This window comes from Bos javanicus, chromosome 26 (genome assembly GCF_032452875.1).
Source record: "Bos javanicus breed banteng chromosome 26, ARS-OSU_banteng_1.0, whole genome shotgun sequence".
Lineage (NCBI taxonomy): Eukaryota > Metazoa > Chordata > Mammalia > Artiodactyla > Bovidae > Bos > Bos javanicus.
In genome coordinates, this window is record NC_083893.1 from 20,603,882 (window position 1) to 20,617,923 (window position 14,042).

Here is a 14,042-nt window from a genome sequence, read left to right on the forward strand (position 1 = left end):
ATTTTCTACACCTAGTCCTATTTTAAAATATTTTCTCATTATTTTATGTGTATATATCCTCTCATCAGTATTACAAGTAATTTGCGACTAGGGAACCATGCCTTCATATTTTTATGCATTTTTCATTTAAACCATCAAATTGCATATCCATATTGATTTACTTTCTAGTGGAAAAAATGCAGTGGCTTCAGAGTCAGGACTTCCTGACTTCAGTTACTATGCTGCTTACCTTCAGTTGGCCCCATCAAGATCTACTTTGTACTCTTTCTGTAAACTGAGTCCAGCAACATAAAAAAGATTATACATTGTGACCTGAGAGGATTTATACCAGGAATGCAAGGCTAGTATAACACTCAAGAATCAATCAGTGTAATATGCCATATTGATATAATAAAGCACAAAAATCACATGGTCATCTCATTGTGGAAAAAGCATTTGACAAAATCTAACACCCTTTCATAATAAAACATTCAGCTAACTTGGGATAGAAAGGAACTTCCTCAACCTGATAAAGAGCAACTATAAAAAACAAAACAAAAACAACATATAGCTAACATCAAACTTAATACTTTCTCCCTAAGATCAGGAACAAGACAGGATGTCCACTCTCACCACTTCTACTCAATGTTGTACTGCAGGTCCATAGCGGGGGCAGTTAGGCAAGAAAAAGAAATAAGAAGCATCCAGATTAAAAAGAAAGAAAACGTCTTCTATATAGTTGCATACAGGTTTCTTAGGAGACAGATAAGGTGGTCTGGTATTCCTATCCAAGAATTTTCCACAGCTTGTTGTGATCTGCACAGTCAGAGGCTTTAGTATAGTCAGTGAAGCCATAAATGTTTTTGGAATTCAGGTCAAGAAGCAACAGAACTGAACATGGAACAACAGACTGGTTCAAAATTGGGAAAGGAGTACATCAAGGCTATATTTTGTCACCCTGCTTATTTAACTTGTATGCAGAGTACATCATGGGACATGCTGGGGTGAATGACTCACAACCTGGAATCAAGATTGTTGAGAGAAATATCAACAACCTCAGACATGTGAATGATACCACTCTAAGGCATAAAGCAAAGAGGAACTAAAGAGCCTCTTGATGAGAGTGAAAGAGGAGAGTGAAAAAATGGGCTTAAAACTCTACATTCAAAAAACTAAGATCATGGTATCCAGTCCCATCACTTCATGGCAAATAGGGCAAAAGTGGAAACTGACAGATTTTATTTCATTGGGCTCCAGAATCACTGTGGATGGTGGCTGCAGCCACAAAATTAAAACTCTTGCTCCTTGGAAGAAGAGCCATGACAAACCTAGACAGCATATTAGAAAGGAGAGAGATCATTTTGCTAACAAAGGTCCATATAGTCAAACTATGGTTTTTCCAGTAGTTGTGTATGAATGTGTGAGTTGGACCATCAAGAAGGCTGAGCATCAAAGAATTGATACTTTCAAATTGTGGTGCTGGAGAAGACTCTTGAAAGAGCAAGGAGATCAAACCAGTCAATCCTAATATTCCTAAGTAAATCAGTCCTGAATATTCATTGGAAGGACTGACGCTAAAGCTGAAACTCCAATACTTTGGCCACCTGATGCAAAGAGCCAACTCATTGGAAAAGTCCCTATTGCTGGGAAGATTGAGGGCAAGAGGAGAAGGGAGAAACAGAGGATGAGATGGTTGGATGGCATCACCGACTTGATGGACATGAATTTGAGCAAACTCTGGGAGACAGTGAAGGACAGGGAAGCCTGGTGTGCTGCAGTCCATGGGATTGCAGTCTCCAGGCATGACTTAACAACTGAACAACATTTACAGGTGACATGATCTTGTATACAGAAAATTCTAGAGAATCCACACAAAATTTTTTAAGTTGAGCAATATACAGAATCAACTGTGCTGCCACACTAACAATAACAATTCTAAAGGGAAATTCCATTTATGACAGCATCAAAATGATAAAATGCTTAGGAATTTAATCAAAGAAGTGCAAGACTGTATGTTGAAAGCTGCAAAGCATTTTTTAAAGGAATTTTTAAAGACCTGAGAATAAGGAAATAGATGGAAAGACATCCCATGTTCATAGATTGGAAGATTTAATATTGTTAAGTTTGCAATATTCTTCATGGGTCTACAAATTCAAGACAATCACTAGTGACATCCCAGCTGCCTTTTGGGCAGAAATTAACAAGCTGATCTTAAAATTCATCTGGAAATTCAAGGAACCCAAAATAGCCAAACAAAAAGGAACAAATTTGGAGGACTTATATTTCCTGATTTCAAAACTTACTACAAAGCTACAATAATTGAGACAATGTATAACTGGAATAAAGATAAATATATAGCTCAATGCAACAGAATTGAGGGTCCAGAAATAAACCCTTTTACAATAGGCAATTGATTCTTGACAAGGGTGGCAAGATAATTCCCTGGGGAAGAAGTCTTTACCAAAAGTGCTGGACAACTGGATATACACTTGTAAAAGAGTGAAGTTAGACCTTACATCATGTACAAAAGTTAATGCAATTGCCTCATAGACATGAATAAAAGAGCTAAAACAAAATTCTTAGAAGAAAACAACAGTAAATCTTTGTCAACTTGGGCTAGGCAAAGTGTTAGATACAACAGGAAAAGCACAAGTCACAAAAGAAAAAATAATGCTTCAAAGGGTAACATCAAAAAAGTGAAAAGACAACCTATAGAATGGAGAAAATATTTGCAAATGTGTGTCTATGATTAGGGGTTTGTATCCAGAATGTATATTAAACAAAACACACACACACACACACAAAAACATAACCCAGTTTTAAAATGAATGAGGATTTGAGTAGACATTTCTCCAAAGAAGGTGGACAATTGACCAACAAGCACACGAAAAATGCTCAAAAATAATTTATCATTCAGTTCAGTTGCTCAGTTGTGTCCGACTCTTTGCGACCCCATGAATTGCAGCACACCAGGCCTCCCTGTCCATCACCAACTCCCGGAGTTCACTCAGACTCACGTCCATCGAGTCAGTGATGCCAACCAGCCATCTTATCATTAGGGAAATACAAATCAGAACCCCACCAAGCTGCCACTTCACACCCACTGGAATGACTGTATCCCCCACAAGACTGACCATATCAAGTGTTGGCAAGAGTGTGGAGCAAGTACAACCTTCAATGCTACTGGCAGGATTGTAAAATGGTGGAGCTGCTTTGTAAAATAGTCTGGGAACTTCTCAAGTGTTAAACATAGAGTTGCTATGGCCCAGCAATTCCATTCTTAGGTGTATATATATATATATATATATACACACACACACACCCCCCCAAGAAAATTGAAAACATGTCCACATGGGCATTTGTACATGAATATTCCTAGCAACATGACTCATGTTTCTGAATTAGAGAATAAATCATTTTGCAACCCCTAATGAAATAAATCAGCCAAAGACTGTTAATGCTGAAACCATTAGGTAAAAGGTTGAATGGGGGCTGAATATCTAAATGGTGTTGAAATATCACCCGGTGGATAATTTGCTAGTCATGAAAGTAGAAACTTGACATTATAATGGTCAAGCTTTCTGGTTGTTACCATTTTAACCCAATCAAATTTAACATTACCAGCAATGGAAGACAGGATTTGAAAGGGGAAGAGGTCAGCCAGTGTGTATACGCTGTTAGGAAATTGCAGTTTGGCAGTCACCCAAAGAAGAGCTAAGAGTTGGAACACCAGGAAAGTGGCTGTGACAGTGTGATGACTAGCTATTGATCAAATGAGTGAGTTATTAATGCAAACAGCACCAAATCAATATGGTAACTAACCATCCCAGATGGTAAATAACCATCCCAGTTTGCTTGGAACTTTTCTGAGTTCGCCCGTGAAAGTCCTGAGTCCTACAAAACCTCATCAGTGTCAGGCAAACTGGGAAAGTTTGGTCATCCAACTACCTTTGCCTCTTTTCCCCGCTCCTCACCTTCCCTGCCCCAATTCTGGAATTTGTAGGGGAGAAATTGAGTAACAGAGGAAAATGATAAAAGGAGTGACATTTCTCTCTCCAGCAATAACTGGTCCCTGAGCCAAAAAAGGAGAGGGGCTTTAAACCAAGTGTGAGTTTCTTTTGTGGGTGGTGAAAAATGTTCTAAAATTGATTGTAGTGATGGTCGCACAACTCTGAATATGCTAAAAACCACTGAATTGTACATTTCAACACTGAATTATATATAATTTATATGTTAATAAAGCTGTTTTTAAAAAGTGAATGTGAGAGAGTTTTAAATTAGATTAAATTAGCTTGGGCTATTTAAACCTGAAAGAGGCTGAAAAGCTATAGGAGCTGCCCAAGATGTCAAGGGCAAGGAAAGAGGCATGATGGTTTAAGACAATGGTGGAAACAAAATACCGTTTCTTGTTTGTTTTGCATTTAGTTTATATCTCTCAGTAAGATGGCTACACCGCTTTATTACCTGCAACTAAGGGTTGTGACTAAGACACCTGAAGAATATTCATTCCATCTTGTCCTGTTTAGATGCTAAATTTTATCCTTAGAAAAAAATCACAAACAGCTGTGAGTTTGAATTGCATTGCTCTAGTCTCTCATAGAATAAAAAAAAAAACACTAAACCACATTGGCATTATGCCACTGGTTTGTAATGGAGATGTAATAGAAGACACTTGTGTTTTTTAGACAGTCTAGGTCCCCAGCGCACTAAGCGCGGCCAAGAAGAGCTACCCCACGTCTGAGGTCAGGGGCAGACACCAGGAGGACCCCATGCCCGAAGGGCGGCGGCCAAGAGGAGTTACCACACGTCCGAGGTCAGGGGCAGTGGCTGAGAGTGCCAGGCTTCAATGGTGCAGGAAAGGCCAAGACGTGCTACCCAAGTCCGAGGTCAGGGGCGGCGGCCGAGAGGAGCTACCCCACGCCCAAGGCCAGGGGCGGCGGCCGGGAGGACCAACCCCACGTCCAGGGAGCCATGGCTGCCCGGATGCAGGAGAGCCTAGAAGAGCTATCCCACGTTGAAGGTCAGGAAGGGCAGCGGTGAGGAGATACCCCTCGTCCAAGGTAAGGAGCAGTGGCTGCGCTTTGCTAGAGCAGCCTTGAAGAGATACCCCACACCCAAGGTAAGAGAAACCCAAGTAAGACGGTAGATGTTGCAAGAGGGCATCAGAGGGCAGACACACTGAAACCATACTCACAGAAAATTAGTCAATCTCATCACACTAGGACCACAGCCTTCTCTAACTCAATGAAACTAAGCCATGCCCGTGGGGCAACCCAAGACGGGCGGGTCATGGTGGAGAGATCTGACAGAATGTGGTCCACTGGAGAAGGGAATGGCAAACCACTTCAGTATTCTTTCCTTGAGAACCCCATGAACAGTATGAAAAGGCAAAATGTTAGGATACTGTAAGAGGAACTCCCCAGGTCAGTAGGTGTCCAATATAATACTGGAGATCAGTGGAGAAATAACTCCAGAAAGAATAAAGGGATGGAGCCAAAGCAAAAAGAATACCCAGCTGTGGATGTGACTGGTGATAGAAGCAAGGTCCAATGCTGTAAAGAGCAATATTGCATAGGAACCTGGAATGTCAGGTCTATGAATCAAGGCAAATTGGAAGTGGTCAAACAAGAGATGGCAAGAGTGAATGTCGACATTCTAGGAATCAGCAAACTAAAATGGACTGGAAAGGGTGAATTTAACTCAGATGACCATTATATCTACTACTGCAGGCAGGAATCCCTCAGAAGAAATGGAGTAGCCATCATGGTCAACAAGAGAGTCCGAAATGCAGTACTTGGATGCAATCTCAAAAACAACAGAATGATCTCTGTTCGTTTCCAAGGCAAACCATTCAATATCACAGTAATCCAAGTCTATGCCCCAACCAGTAATGCTGAAGAAGCTGAAGTGGAACGGTTCTATAAAGACCTACAAGACCTTTTAGAACTAACACCCAAAAAAGATGTCCTTTTCATTATAGGGGACTGGAATGCAAAAGTAGGAAGTCAAGAAACACCTGGAGTAACGGGCAAATTTGGGCTTGGAATATGGAATGAAGCAGGATAAATACTAATAGAGTTTTGCCAAGAAAATGCACTGGTCATAGCAAACACCCTCTTCCAACAACACAAGAGAAGACTCTACACATGGACATCACCAGATGGTCAACACCAAAATCAGGTTTATTATATTCTTTGCAGCCAAAGATGGAGAAGCTCTATACAGTCAACAAAAACAAGACCAGGAGCTGACTGTGGCTCAGTTCATGAACTCCTTATTGCCAAATTCAGACTCAAATTAAAGAAAGTAGGGAAAACCACTAGACCATTCAGGTATGACCTAAATCAAATCCCTTATGATTATACAGTGGAAGTGAGAAATAGATTTAAGGGCCTAGATCTGATAGATAGAGTGCCTGATGAACTATGGACTGAGGTTCATGAAATTGTGCAGGAGACAGGGATCAAGACCATCTCCATGGAAAAGAAATGCAAAAAAGCAAAATGGCTGTCTAGGGAGGCCTTACAAGTAGCTGTGAAAAGAAAAGAAGTGAAAAGCAAAGGAGAAAAGGAAAGATATAAGCATCTGAATTCAGAGTTCCAAAGAATAGCAAGAAGAGATAAGAAAGCCTTCCTCAGAATCAATGCAAAGAAATAGAGGAAAACAACAGAATGGGAAAGACTAGAGATCTCTTCAAGAAAATTAGGGATACCAAGGGAACATTTCATGCAAAGATGGGCTCGATAAAGGACAGAAATGGTATGGACCTACCAGAAGCAGAAGATATTAAGAAGAGGTGGCAAGAATACACAGAAGAACTGTACAAAAAAAGATCTTCACGACCCAGATAATCACGATCGTGTGATCACTCATCTAGAGCCAGACATCCTGGAATGTGAAGTCAAGCGGGCCTTAGAAAGCATCACTACGAACAAAGCTAGTGGAGGTGACGGAATTCTAGTTGAGCTATTTCAGATCCTGAAAGATGATGCTGTGAAAGTGCTGCACTCAATATGCCAGCAAATTTGGAAAACTCAGCAGTGGCCACAGGACTGGAAAAGATCAGTTTTCATTCCAATCCCAAAGAAAGGCAATGCCAAGGAATGCTCAAACTACTTCACAATTGCACTCATCTCACATCCTAGTAAAGTAATGCTCAAAATTCTCCAAGCCAGGCTTCAGCAATACATGAACCGTGAACTTCCTGATGTTCAAGCTGGTTTTAGAAAAGGCACAGAAACCAGAGATCAAATTGCCAGCATCCACTGGATCATGGAAAAAGCAAGAGAGTTCCAGAAAAACATCTATTTCTGCTTTATTGACTATGCCAAAGCCTTTGACTGTGTGGATCACAATAAACTGTGGAAAGTTCTGAAAGAGATGGGAATACCAGACCACCTGACCTGCCTCTTGAGAAATCTGTATGCAGGTCAGGAAGCAACAGTTAGACCTGGACATGGAGCAACAGCTTGGTTCCAAATAGGAAAAGGAGTACATCAAGGCTGTATATTGTCACCCTGCTTATTTAACTTATATGCAGAGTACATCATGAGAAATGCTGGACTGGAAGAAACACAAGCTGGAATCAAGATTGCCGGGAGAAATATCAATAACCTCAGATATGCAGATGACACCACCCTTATGGCAGAAAGTGAAGAGGAACTAAAAAGCCTCTTGATGAAAGTGAAAGTGGAGAGTGAAAAAGTTGGCTTAAAGCTCAACATTCAGAAAACTAAGATCATGGCATCCAGTCCCATCACTTCATGGGAAATAGTTGGGGAAACAGTGGAAACTGTCAGACTGTATTTTTCTGGGCTCCAAAATCACTGCAGATGGTGACTGCAGCCATGAAATTAAAAGACGCTTACTCCTTGGAAGGAAAGTTATGACCAACCTAGATAGCATATTCAAAAGCAGAAACATTACTTTGCCAACAAAGGTCCGTCTAGTCAAGGCTGTGGTTTTTCCTGTGGTCATGTGTGGATGTGAGAGTTGGACTGTGAAGAAGGCTGAGCACTGAAGAATTGATGCTTTTGAACTGTGATGTTGGAGAAGACTCTTGAGAGTCCCTTGGACTGCAAGGACATGCAACCAGTCCATTCTGAAGGAGATCAGCCCTCGGATTTCTTTGGAAGGAATGATGCTAAAGCTGAAACTCTAGTACTTTGGCCACCTCATGTGAAGAGCTGACTCATTGGAAAAGACTCTGATGCTGGGAGGGATTGGGGGCAGGAGGAGAAGGGGACGACAGAGAATGAGATGACTGGATGGCATCACTGACTCGATGGACATGAGTCTGAGTGAACTCCGGGAGTTGGTGATGGACAGGGAGGCCTGGCATGCTGCAATTCGTAGGGTCGCAGAGTCGGACACAACTGAGTGACTGAACTGAACTGATCAGTGTGTTATTGAGGTCCTAGAGGAGACATTGTTTCTTAAGTATTAGTCTGGGGAGTAAGTGGGCTTCAGAACAGTAGATTTGTTTATATCTTATGTATATGGAATTATGTTGTTATCAAGATATTTTGTTTGCTTAACCCTTTTCTTTACTGAAGCTGGCACTGAAAGATAATGATTCCCTAATGGGATTGTAAATCATGTAGCACCCCCTGGGGCACATTGACCCAGGCTAAGCAGTTAGTATGCCTCATTCCTTTGTCCACATGGTTTAGTTCAGAGTTGGGACTAACCACAAAGAGGGCCAAACAGAATCCAACCAAGGACTTTTTTCTGGTGCTCTCAGAAAGAGATGCTCTCTTTTCACTAGAATCACTAGCTGTAAGAACTATGTAAGCACAGAGTTTTTGAGGCCATCTTTGCCAGCAGGTGAAAAGAAGCTACTTAAAAATGAAACCAAAAGAAAAGTAAATGTCCAGATAACCTTGTTTGAGTCTGTGAACCTAATCTGTGCCTACAGCTAGTTCCATTCACAGACTGTTCTACTAAATAAGCCAATAAATTTCCTTTTTTGTATTTATGCCTGTTTGATTTGGATCTTTGACACTCGCAACCAAAAGAGGTTTGACTGATAAGAGTTCCTGATTCAGTTTTCCTCTTTAAACTGACAGAAACTGAGTCAAATATGTATCCCACAAGCAAAAAGGATCATACTGAATAAATTTTGTGTAGTGGGCTTGTCTCTTCTTTTTACTTTTTCTATCCTTTCTCTTTACTCATTTTATCTTGCTATATTTTATATATTTTTTAAAGTCACTTAAAATCCTTTTTATAATAAGGCACTAAATAGTCGAGGCACTAAATAGTTTCCCATGTTATCTTTAATCTGGATTGGAAATAAGCTAAGAATTGATTCCTAGTAGACAGAATCAGTTTCTTGCCCAGACTTTACCCCTCATTTTTTCTCCCAATTCTTATCTTGTTGTAGCAGTCACTCTGTTTGTGTCCCATGCGATTGAGGAAAGGCCAGCCTCACCCACAACTTCAGGGATGGGTCTGAGTTATCTATAAGAGTGACTTTATTTTCCTTGTCAGGAATTGATTCAGAAATGTGGGCCATTGAGATGCCAGGAGACGTTTGCTAGTAGCTTCTATTTCTAGGACACTTGCTGAAGATGACTCTTCTGCTATTTGTTATGTGTGAATATGAGTCTTGAAACAGTTGCAGCTGTCTATGACCTGTTTGAGAATGAAACTGATGCCAAAAGAGAGCAAAGTCAAAAGAATGTGAGGGAAAGGGAGCACAACCACTGGAATCAATCAGTCTTGAGAACTGCATTATCTCTGGGCTTTCGGTTATGTGAACCAATAAATATTTTCATTCAAGCCACTCTAAGTTGGGTGTACTCTTTATGAGGATCCTAATGTAATTGGGCTTCCAGGTAATGCAGTGGTAAAGAATCCATGTGCCAATGCCGGAGACTTGAGAGACTCAGGTTTGATCCCTGGGTTGGGAAGATCCCCTGGAGCAGGAAATGGCAACCCACTCCAGTACTCTTGCCTGGAAAAATACGTGAACAGAGGAGCCTGGCAAGCCATAGTCCCTGGGGTCACAAACTGAGCCCATGACTGAGGACACTGAGCATAATATAATTGGAAAATATAGTTTTGGCAATGATTTTTTTAGATTTGACCAAAAGCAAAAATGGGACTACAAGTGGGACTACATCAAACTAAAATCTCTGTACAGCAAAGAAATACATCAGTGAAATGAAAAGACAACCTATAGCATGGAAGGAAATATTGGCAAGTCATATCTGATGAGGGTTAAAATCCAAAATATATAAAGAGCCCATACAACTCAATAGGAAAAAAAACTGATTTAAAATGGGCAGAAGAATTGATCCAAATAGACATTTTTCCAAAGAAGACAAAGAAATGGTCAACAGGTACCTGAAAAGATGCTCAACATCACTGATCATCAGCAAAATGCAAATCAAAACCACAGTGAGATATCACCTCATGTTTGTTAGAATGACTGTTACCAAAACGACAAATAATTGTTGGTAGGGATGTGGAGAAAAGGAAACCGTTGTGCGGTGTTGGTGGGAATGTTAATTGGCACAGTCACTATGGAAAACAGTATAGAGGTGTGGAATTAACATGAGCCAGCAATTCCACTTCTGGGTATTTATCTGAAGGAAATGAAGCTACTGTCAAAAAAGATAACCATGTTCACTGCAGTATTATTTACAATAGCCAATACAGGGAAACAAGTGTCCATCAGTGAATGAATGGATACAGAAATTGTAAGATGCTGTACACCTGAGACTAACACAGCTTTGTAAATTGACTATATTCCAATAAAAATTTTTAAAGAATAATAAGTTGTAAGATACACACACACATATACATATATACACAATGAAATATTCAGTCAAAAGAGACGGAAAGAAATCCCACCATTTGCAACAACATGAATGGATGGACCTTGAGGGAATTATGCTAAGTGAAATAAATCAGACACAGAAAGACAAATACTGTATCATTTCACTTATATGTGGAATCTAAAACAATAAAGGGAACTCATAGAGAATAGATTGGTGGTTGCTAGAGGTAGGGGTGGGAAAAAATGGATAAAGGTGGTAAGAAGGAAAAAATTGGAGAGTGAGTTTCCCCTCCAGCCTTTGTTGTGAAGGTTTCATAGCAACCTTCTTTAGCAGAATTAAGAGCTTTCCAAATCTCTACAGTCTGACAATTGCAAAGGAAATATCTTTAGAAAAAGTCTTACTGGTAACTCACTGGCTTGACTAAGTTCAAAGTCCTCTAAACCTCCTTACAGCTTAAGCCAGTCAGAGTTCAATGAAGTTCAGACACCTATCTTAAAGAATGCACTTTATACTTAGAAATTTCTCAGAAGTCAATTACAGTTCATGTGTTTGAAAATAGGAGACCCATAAACAAGTCATCCTGTTTTTTCAACCCATTCACAACTGTCTGGTCACAAGATGCCAAAAAGATGGTCCTTCCCTTTATAGGTCAAAGATGAACCCAAGTCGAAAGTAACGATTATGAAAATAGCAATTTTATTTATATGGCTCATATCCATATGCCTAGCACTGTACTTGTTGCTCTATGGATACAACTCCCATAGTCAAAGAATTTTAAGTTGAAATTATATGATTGAAAGTTCAGATTTTTTTTCCTTTAAATAAAATATGGACCTCTTCAAACTCCTTTTGCAAATAGTACTTGGTAATCTCTCTCAAATATGTCCCCAAATATCAGGTGAAAAAGCTAAGTGCTAGTGAAAGCACTCCCCAAATTTCTCCATATGTGTGTGAACAAACATGAACATACAGAGAAATGCATTTTTAAGTCTTGACAGTACACTTAAAGATACTGTCCAGCAAATTTTCACTGATTTGGCCATTTTCATGTTCTCAGTTCATAAAACTGTCTATAATAATAATAGCAGGAGTCCAACCATAAATTATAAGAATGCATTTGGTATTATGAATTTAAATAAATTCCTAGTAAAAGGCCACCATATGTTAAGGTAGTGCTATCCACTGTGATAAGAATAAACTCAGCTTTATCTTAACAGGTTGTTTTGGTGCTGTTTTGCTAGAACTTGTATTCCACAGAATTCAACATCTTACACATAATTTCTTTTAGCTTATTTTCTTCATTCCTCCAGTTCCTCTGAAAGCAGCCACTATCAACAGTTTCTTTTGTATCTTTCTAGAAATTTTCGTATTACTTGTATTTAATTGCTGGTAAAGCTATGTGGTTTTCTATGTGATAATTACAATACTTAGATTGCCCCTCCCATGTTATTTTTGTCAGATGTCTTCCCTGTTTGGTTACTTTCATATTGTATAGGTGTCCCTCAGGATCGAGGGGAGATTGATTCCAAGATCCCCCTGGATACCAAAATCTGCAGCTGCTTAAGTCCCATGTAGAAAGTGGTGTAGTTTTTTCCTGTAACTTACACACATCCTCCTGAATACTTTAAATCATCTCTAGTTTACCTATAATGCCTAATACAATGTAAATACAAACAGTTGTAAATATCAATATAATGTAAATACTATGTAAATAGCTGCTACTGAATGGCAAATTCAAGTTTTGCTTTCTGGAACTTTCTGGAACTTTATTTTTCTCAAATACTTTTGGTCTGTGATTGGTTGAATCTGTGAACGTGGAACCCAGGGATACAGAGGGCTGACTGACTTTTATAAAAGTCTCTTGAAAATTAATAAAACAAAAAATATTGTGTAGACATTTTTCTATTTTCTGATATCACCTTTTTTTTTTTCCAGGACTCAGAAGAGTATTATTCTCTCCAGTGCATATCTCTTTATGCTAGCCCATTTTCTTCTCCTGTTTTATGACCTATCAAAATATATTTTATGGTATCATGTGAAGCAAAGACCTAAATTAATTGTTGTTATTATTTTTGGCTGCCCCACTCAGCTTGCAGGATCTTATTTCCCCAACTGTGGACTGAATGTGGGACATGGCGGTGAAAGTGCCGAGTCCTAGCCACAGGACCACCAGGGAGTTCCCAGTTACTTCTTTTTTATACTAAAATGCTTCTGTCTAAAAAACATTGAACTGCTCATCCAATTCTCTCTAGTTTGTCCACTGTTAAAATTTTATTCTTTGACTTTACTAGGGACATTATTCTGTACCATCAATAACTAACTTTTACTATTTTTTAAAGTATATGTTTTAAAATTTTTTAATTAATTATTTTAATTGGAGGATAATTACTTTACAATATTTTGATGGTTTTTGCCTTATATCAACCAACATGAATCAGCCACAGTTATACATGTGTTCCACCATCTTCATTTTTTTTTTAAATCTACATAAATATTTTATTAGTTGACTATTTTGTTAGGCTTTAGGTCTAGTTCAATGAGTTCATTAATTATTTAAATTTGTTCTTTGAAATTTGTTTATTCAACCAGAAAAATTTCACTATATTTCAGGTTTTAATATTAAAAAATAAATTTATAATTAGTAAAAGTATTTTTAAGTTATTGTTAGTTTAATTACTTGTATGTCCTTTTTGGTCTGGTTATTCTAAATACTCCTGTTTGTTTTACAGCACAAAAATGTGCAGATTATCTTGGTGAAGAGTTTGGAAGTAATTATTTGATTAATTCATATTACTGTTTTTAGCTTATACTATAGGAACATGAATATTAGACTCAATTAAAAAATACAAAGGGAAAAGCAATATTTTTACTGTTACCACTGGATATCTATTTTAAGATATTGCACAAGAAAGAAAACCTTTTTTAAGTTCATGTGTAATCATTAACTAAAAGTATGCAATTCTTTGGTTATCTTGAACATTGAACTTTTGTAGATTCTTCAAAGTTACTTAAGTGCAACCACTTATTAATCAACATTTGCTTACTAAGTAGAAATGATCCAGCATATTTTTCCCCCAAGTCATTATGATCAAATATTTCCTTCTACTGGATTATCTCTATGCAATCAATTATTTACAGGACACACACATTGAGTCATTAAGAAGAGATTTTTGGAAGCCATTTAGAAGAGATCTGGGAGAAATTATTTTACTTAAGACCATCAGAGCTAACACCAGAATCCAGCCAGCTTTCCTGACACCTTTACATGTTTCAGTC